The following is a 9,330-nucleotide window of genomic DNA, read 5'->3' as shown; positions in this document are numbered from 1 at the left end:
AAAAAAAAAAAAAAAAAAAAAGTAGTTATTTAATATATATTTGTGAGTTAACTATAATTAATCAGAAAACCCAGTTTGCCTTTTGAAAGGCTAATTTTTGAATGTGTAATAATGTCCTATGTAACCACTCTCATCAAAGGGAGACTTCTACCCCCATTAATAAAATATAAGGCAATAATAAAAATTTAAGAAAACTGTATAATCAACCTCCAACCAAGTTTTTTCTTAAACTCTATTGGCATTGACATTCATTTTGTATGCTCTATATCTTCCCTATTTTTGTTAACAATATCTCCATCATCTTCGACTTCTTCCTTACTTTGCGATCTTCAGCCATCTCTAGTCCTTTGAACTTAAACAATCTTCAGTTCAGTCTGTGCAATTTTAAATAGACAATTAAAAAAAAATATTTTAGCAAGTCCTCTGGATACTGTGCTCCTGGCTTATATGCCTTTTGCTCCTTCTTTGTCATTTTATATCTGCCACTCTTCTCTTACTCAAAACATCTTAAATCCTTACTTGTCTAATCATATTTCATCTACAGTATTTTCCTTCAGTACTTGTTCAGTTTTACTATTGACTAGCCTTGCTCATCTATATTAATGAAAAGGTGAAAGAATTGAAGAAACTAATGCTTACTGACAACCTAGCATGTGAAAGCCAGATTCATATTACTTTTTGCCACTAGATGGCGCCTATGTCTAAGTAACAATCCCTATTCTTTAAGTTAAACTATTTGGGAAAAAACCTTGTCTTCCTTTGAGGTAAATCCAACTGGTGACTTTTCATGGTAGGTGAAATGTATCTCTTTAAGAATTAAAGAGGCCGGGCATGGTGGTGCACACTGTAATCCCAGCACTTTGGGAGGCCGAGATGGTCAGATCACTTGAGATCTGAAGTTCCAGACCAGCCTGGCCAACATGGTGAAATGCCATCTCTACAAAAAATGCAAAAATTAAGCAGGCATGGTGGCGGGCACCTGTAATCCCAGTTACTTGGGAGTCTGAGGCAGGAGAATCGCTTGAACCTGGGAGGCAGAGGTTGCAGTGAGCTGAGATCAGGCCACTACACTCCAACTGGGGTGACAGAGCCAGACTCTGGCTCAAAAAAAAAAAAAAAAAAAAAAGAATTATTAATTCCTTAAGAACTGTTCATTTTAAGCAATCCATCTAAAAGAGATTACACATTTCTCTCCTTTCCTAAACTAGGGTTTATAAACCTGTTTCTTGATGATTAATAGGGATCATCAATCGTGGTACTACACAATGACATGCAGATTATTCTAGTATTTGACCATACATTAAATGAAATAATTATATATTTTGAGATAACTCTTTACAGTATTTTAGTAGCATTGTAATTTGAGGCTTGTTTTTAAATAAGCATTTTTTCCTTTTTTCCAGATACTACTTTTTAAAAGCAACTACTAATAACAAACATCTTCTTCAACTTTCATTTAGAAATATTGCCTCCTTTCATGTTCTGTGATCAAATAAACCACATAAATTATTAGAATTGGGTCTAATACAAGTCTTATTAGTGAATTACATGGGCTTTACAATATTTTATGAAATCTGTTTTGAGTGATCTATGACATATTCTTTGAGATACTGAGATGTTTTGATAGTTAAATTGCTTAAAAGTGGTATATTATAAATATTCATTATATTTCTAATTAATAACTGAGTTCTACAGCATTCAAAAACTTGAATGTTACTTCCTATATTAAGATTTCCCTTTGACTTCTGTTGCATTTAATTTTAGCATTAATAATATTATCGATTCCATTAAAGTGACTGCAGGTCTGACAACTTAATTACTTTATGTAAGTAATTTCATTCTGTTTTTTTTTTTCTTTCCTGAGACTGAGTCTTGCTCTGTCACCCAGGCTGAAGTGCAGTGCAGTGGCACAATCTGGGCTCACTGCAACCTCCGCCTCCTGGGTTCAAGTGATTCTCCTGCCTCAACCTCCCGAATAACTGGGACTACAGGTGCGTACCACAATGCCCAGCTAATTTTTGTATTTCTAGTAGAGACAGGGTTTCACTATGTTTGCCAGGCTGATCTCAAACTCCTGACCTCAAATGATCCACCCACCTCGGCCTCCCAAAGTGCTGGTATTACTGGCTTGAGCCACCATGCCTGGCCTGCAAATGTATTTCTATATGACTACTGAAAAAATAATTTTGTTTATAAAAGGGAAATATTTAAAGAAACTTACGACAAGCACAATATTAACTAGTAAAGTAATTCTCAAGCTTTAGTATGCATAAGAATCAGGTAGAGATCTTGTTACAATTGTATACAGATTTCAGGGTTACAATGCCAGAGACTGTGTTTCAGTTGGTATGAGGTAGAGATCAGAACTGTGAATTTTAAATAAATATTGCAATTGATTCTTTTACCTCTGTGTTTCTCAAGGTTCTTAGCTTGCACTAAGGAAGAAATTCTCATTTGAATGGATGTGAAGTTGAGTGGTTTGTTTTGGATTCAAAATTAAGATGTGTTATAGAACTATAACTTACAAGAGGAAATGTAATTTTTCACATCAAAGTCTCTACTAAACGTAAGGTAATATTTACAATTTTATTTTATAGTTATTATTCCAATAAATAATACTTGAAGATATCTCTTCATTGTTGAAATCACATCTGAGATAGTGCACTAAAATCACTTCAGATTATTATTAGTAAAACTTTCACTATGCAATTATGAAAAATTAACTAAAATCAAAGTCACTATCTCAGGTTTTTTTTTTTTTTACAGTGATCCTTACTTTTTAAAATGCCAACTCCTTTCTAAAAATCAACTTCTGCTCCCTTTACCTAGTACTAACACTTTTCCCCTCCCTTTAAGTGACCCTGTTTTGAGCAGTGTTAACACCTCAGAAAAATCTCCAGATATGTGTTGTGTATCTTTTGGTCTACTTTAATAACAAAACAGAGTCTCCTTGTTATCCTATTTGCTCAACCAATATACATTCTTGCCCCTGTGTTTATATAGTACATTCATTAGTAGTTTTTACTTGTCTAGTCTTTTGGACTATTAAACTAGAGTTTATTATCCTCCAGGTGATGAATCTTATTTACAAATTCATTGCAGATCATGTGTGGGCAGCATGATTGCTGATCCTGCCTAACGAATACATTTAGTGTTTAATTTTTTTTTTCTGTTGCTATTTTCTAATTTGAAGTGGGTAGACCAAAACCAATTAATTCTATTCCAGTTTTTCAGTACTTTGCTGCATGCTTCTTCTGTCACTACAGATATTCATGACTCTTAACGTATAGCTTTAAATAACATTGATATTAGAGATGTGCTGATACTACATTACATGTTTCTAATATCTGTGTCTTTCAGGTAAACCAGAGCTGCTAATTACTTTAAAGTTTTTTAAGTCACATCTTCATAATTTAAAGTAATTTATCTTAAACAAAATCACTTATAATCAGATTGCTGTAATAATAATCATAGTACAAGAAATATTTGAGAACATTTGAAAACATGGCTCAAAGACTATAATACCTAGCTGAATGTAGGTATCTGACTTTTTATAGACAGAAGTTATATGTGTATATATATATATATATATATATATATAATTAAGAAATAGACATGTGAGGTATTTTAGATTTAGAAGTTAATAGGTTTTCATACTCCTCCATTATCTAGTCAACCAAAATGTAAAATGAAGTAGAAGAGGAGTTTTGCATTTATAAAGACAAGCATTCATTGAGGCTGTGATAAGACTCCAAAATTTCTAGTGATGTTTACAGTTTGTCACTAAGCTTTTAGCATTAGAGTGAGTGAATGAGAAGGTGAATTAAATGAACAAGTAAATATTTATGTAAATTTATCTTGACATAGCCAAAGCCCTAATGTCACAAGAATCTAGTATGTAATAAAAGTATCTTCATTTTTCTTTCATTTTAAAAAACCGTGAACTGGTTCTAGATCATAATATTAGATTAATGACACTTTAACAACTTCAACTTTAACATCATAATAGACAACCAAGTGCAAAAAAGTCTATGTGAAATTAAGTAACACTAGACACTCGGGAACATAGAGTCATGAGTATGATGCAAATGGATTTAAGTATAACTATTTTCGATATGTCTTATATTTCTAGTACTGTGCTAGGTATGCTTATAGAGGTTATTTCATTTAATCTTCAATCCTATACATCTTTTGCAGATGAGGAATAGTAATTTATTCCTGGCTTATTAGTTTTTCTGTTCTCAGTTGTATATGCCCCAGTAATAGAAAGTACTACTATCCCTTATTAACACTAAGGCTGTGTAAGTACTTGAAGTGATTCAAACATCATCAGATGGGTGCTTGAACTGGATGTATGCAAAATTCATCCAGCTCTGAGATTCTATACATTTATGTAACACTGCGCTGATTTAGATAATGGAATTAAAACCATGCAGCTAGGGCACAAAACCAGCAGAACAATATGAGTATGAGGCAGAAACCATATCCTGATACTCAGAGATAAGTTGCACCCATAGCAATCTGTCCAGAAAAGTTTGGAGCTGATTATGAATATAAAATTAATTGTATGCCCTTAATGCTCTAAATTATAGTAAAATAATCACCTAATAACTAAAACACGAGAAAGAACCGACTAAAGAGAAACCAATTCCCCAATCTTTTAAACAGCCAGCTTAATACTCTCACCTACAGAATGAGCAGAGGTTAGAACATTCTAATCCTATTTTTCCGTAGGACACAAAAATAGAAGCCGCTTGCATTGAAATAGTACTGTGACTAAGCCTAGCCTTACTGTTGCATGTTTCTAATTGCATGCACTTCAAGGTTTGAATTTTTTTAGAAAGCTATTAAAAAGTGGGAAAGTAGGCCCTAAAGTATGACTTAGAGTTTACTTTAAAAAATTCAACTACTTAAAATTCACTAGTATTTAAGGCAGTGTTATTTTTCACTTCTTTTTACTTTATTCATTTTCATTTTTAGAAGTAGTCATACAGATAACTTATATGCTCATGTGCATGGACTTAAAAAAATAACAACCTGGAAAAATAAAAACGGCCAGTTAAAAAATATAGAGGAGAGAATAAAGACTATTTAATAAATTTTGCCTTACTTTAATATTATATTTTGGCTACTTTACATTATTAATTTGAATTTGAATGAATTCCAATGGCAAAAAATTCCTAAGTGTTTGCTCCAATGAATTGGGAAGAATGTTTGGTTTTCTGGCTTAATCTCTCAGCTATTTTTGCATCTTTTCTGTAGTATAGTTGCTTTTTGTGAGGCAAATAGGTTCTTAGAGTCAGTCCCTAATTTCTCATTCAAATTAATATTAACTCTACTTTTTATTGTTGTAAAATATATTTAATGTGAAACCATTTTAACTGTTCACATTGCTGCGCAATCCTCACCACCGTCCATCTCTAGAACTTTTTCATCTTTTTAAAAACCTTCATTGTTAGATGTAGAGTTGAGAAATTGTTGCAGCATTTGTGACCCCTACTTTACCTTTCTTAGCTAGTTTTCACAAGATAAATTTGCCAAAGACCTTCTAATCTAAAAGGCCTCATTTATCTGTAAATGCTAATACTATTAGGTAGCTAAGAAAAATGATGACATCAAAAAGTGGATGGGCCAATGCACATTTGGAGAAATAATAAGGATGTCTGCAAGCTCATAGATGTTTTGAGCAATCTGTAAATTGGTAATCATATATTTGAAATAAAAACTTTTTTTTTTTTTTTTTTTTTTGAGACGGAGTTTCACTCATGTTACCCAGGCTGGAGTGCAATGGCGCGATCTCGGCTCACTGCAACCTCCGCCTCCTGGGTTCAGGCAATTCTCCTGCCTCAGCCTCCTGAGTAGCTGGGATTACAGGCACGCACCACCATGCCCAGCTAATTTTTTGTAGTTTTAGTAGAGACGGGGTTTCACCATGTTGACCAGGATAGTCTCGATCTCTTGACCTCGTGATCCACCCGCCTCGGCCTCCCAAAGTGCTGGGATTACAGGCGTGAGCCACCGCGCCCGGCCGAAATAAAAACTTTTTAAAACCACTAAAATGAAAAGCTAAAGTTATGAATTCCTGTAGCATAGAATTTTTTTCTCTAGAATATGAAATATGGCACAAAAGATAGGAGTTTTATATTATATTGGGGGTAAAATTTGTGAAAAGTTAAATCTTTATATATTAATTATTTATATATATGAACATATTACCATGGGTAATGAATCTCCAAAACAGCTTCGTATGGTTGTTCTGAAAATGTGTTTGCAAAATAAGGCCAAACTCACTCTTCCAGGAAATCTATTCATTCCATAATTTAGTTTTCAATTGAGCCTAAACATACCCCAGGTGAAAATAACAAAATTCAGATATGTCAGTATTGATGTACATGTAGGTGGTTCTTTTATTATAATTTGTGAAATGCTTGCAAGCTGTCTTATTGAGGGATCTCACATGGAGAGAGATAATCAAGATACAAGATGACAAAGTTCAATCAAGTTGTGCAGTTTCATGAAGTGATCATGTACAGTATGTTTTAAACAAAGCAAATTGGTGACGTATTCAAAGGTGAGGTGCTATGGCATAGCATTTTAGTGTAAATTATTTGATATCTTAAAAGCTATTTCTTATTATTTCTCTTCAGTCTAAAGTGACTGACAACACTTCTGAAATCACTTGCTTCCATTTGAGTGGCATTTCATTAAAACATCCGAAGCTAAGATTCCTCTTTATTCCTTTATTAAGAACCGGGGACTACATCAAAACTGTCTACAACCAGGAGTTGTTTGTATTTATGTCTTTACATTAACTACTTTTCAATTGTATTGAGAAAATCGCTTTTGTTTTTCAATTATTTACCGGATTCTAAAAGAAACAGTTGTCAGAAATAAGTTTACAGTGGCGAATGGCTGCTTCAATAGGTGTAAAATCAATTTATAACTTTTATTTAACAAAAGGGATCTGCCAAACTATCCACTGTTCCTTTAGTTACTTTTTTTGATAGCAATGATATACCTAATTCCAAAGGGAGAATGTTGTTCTTTAAAAATCAAAACAGTACTTTACCACCAAGTCAAGCATATCATGTGCTATATTGACATTTTTGAGGAAATAAGTTTTTTTCAAACTTTTTTCTTTATATGTCTGAATTTTCTCCTTGCAATGATATGATCATCTCTTCACTCTACAAGTCAATCTAAGAATCAGAGTTTACAGTGAAGGGAACAATGATGAAACTTCCTTAATGTTAAGATGAACAAATGGGCTGGGCACAATGGCTCATGCCTGTAATCCCAGCACTTTGGGAGGCCAAGGTGGGTGGAGCACCTGTGTCAGGAGTTCAAGACCGGCCTGGCCAACATGGTGAAACCCTGTCTCTACTAAAAATACAAAAAATTACTGGGCGTGGTGGCACACGCTACTCAGGAGGCGGAGGCAGAAGAATCGCTTGAACCCGGGAGGCGGAGGTTGCAGGGGGCCAAGATCAAGCCATTACACTCCAGCCTGAGCGACGAGAGCAAAAACTCCATCTCAAAAAAAAAAAAAAGACGGAGAAATGACAAAGACTGCAGAGAAAACGGATGGACCAACTATGCAACCAAGTGCTACGCTAAAATCCCATAATTTTAACTCTTTTACACTTTACCCTTTACATTTCTCTTGACGTCAACATCTACACTTCAAAATCAATGACTAAAATGGCATAAGCAAGAGTGGTAGGTAGATACATTGTCTAATAGAGTTAGGTTGGTGCTAGTCTTCATTTGGGGTGAGAGAACCATTGTTAACTTGTAAATTTTTAAAAAGGCCATATAAGGCGTTTAGGTTCTTGCCCAAACTTATCAAACATTGCAATGAATTTGCAAGGTGGAAGATTTTGGTACAAATAATAACTGAAGAGGTATAGTGCTTGCAAATACTCAGAAAATAATTTTAAACTACCAAAGCCAAAGTATTAACGGCCTGCATTTGAAAACAAAACTGTTGAATTGAAGCATAGCCAACTAGGCAAAAACACATGGTTCCTGGGGACCCCGTCAAGTGGATAAGTTATTTCGGGTCTACCTGAGGAGGGACAAAGATGAGAGGGGCCATTTAAAAGCAGTTCTGCTTTATGCCTCTTTTGTTCTTGCCAGGGTGCCCATTTTTAAAGTATTCAAACAAAGAACCACAAACCGCCAGTCACACCATAATACCAGCTTGTGTTTACATTTTCAGCTCTCCGGATCGTGATCCTATTCAGTGCACACAGAGCGAGTGCTCGTGTACACGCGCCCGTCCGCCATCAGGAGGACTGAAACTGTAAACACAAGCTGGTATTTTGGTGTGATCACGCTAATATGGCGGTTTGTGAGGTCAAGGGGTGGAAGGTGAATTATGGATCCAGAATTTCCTTGCTTTTGTCAGTTTAAGTCAGGCTGCTTGTGCAGTAGCTGTTTTTCAAACTTGAATAACTCAGCTATTTTAAAGCAATGGAAACCTACCTTAAATAATTAGAGGGGCTACACTGGAGAAGTGTCTTCCCAGGAAGGTAATGGCAGCTCGATTCCGCAAAACCTTTAAAATTAGACCATGAAAGGCATGTTACAGCCTAGTTCTCAAGATAACCATGAGTTATTCAAAGCATAAAGTGTTGGGTAAAACAACCCAAGGTCTTTATAAAACTTCTCATCTCAATGGAAAACCATTTAGGCGGCTTGTTTTATTATTAAAAGTTCACTTAACCAAAAAAATTGAAAATAGTTTATTTAATTGTCCAGTGTACCCTAAGAAGAAATGGACCAAGTTTCAGATGGAACTCAGAATATTTTTCCCACTTTGCTGTTGAGGAAAAAATTATCTTTGTTGTTTAGTTACAGGTAGGTAATATATCTTTATCCAAAGTTGTGCTAGATGGGATCTTCAAGGTTATTTGGATTTTGAAGTACTAAGAAAATATCCTCAGTACAAAAATATCAGAAATGGTATTCCAACTTACCCTACCAAGGACAAGAAGTTCCAGATCATTAGGAACAGATATGTTAGAGCTTGGCCCTGTAAAAATATAGGATAGCTAACAAATATATAACATTAGTTGTATAGCCGCATTTATTCCTTCATAGAGATACAGGTAAGTATAACAATTTTATTTTATTAATTTTAAGAAAGTATAACATTACTAAAGTCATCCAAATTAGAAAGATAAATGGAAGTTTCAGTAAATGGGATGCATTTATACTACTATTAGCTCTTTTGAGTGAAGGTTACATGAGGACTGGTTATGTTTCCAGTAAAGTGATTTTAAATTTCATTACTGCTGACAACGTGGACATTTCTTTCAATGTGTA

This window comes from Cebus imitator, unplaced genomic scaffold, assembly GCF_001604975.1.
Source record: "Cebus imitator isolate Cc_AM_T3 unplaced genomic scaffold, Cebus_imitator-1.0 Scaffold10, whole genome shotgun sequence".
NCBI classification, from domain to species: Eukaryota; Metazoa; Chordata; class Mammalia; order Primates; family Cebidae; genus Cebus; species Cebus imitator.
The sequence above is the reverse complement of the archived record's forward strand: the minus strand, read 5'-3'. Positions refer to the sequence as shown.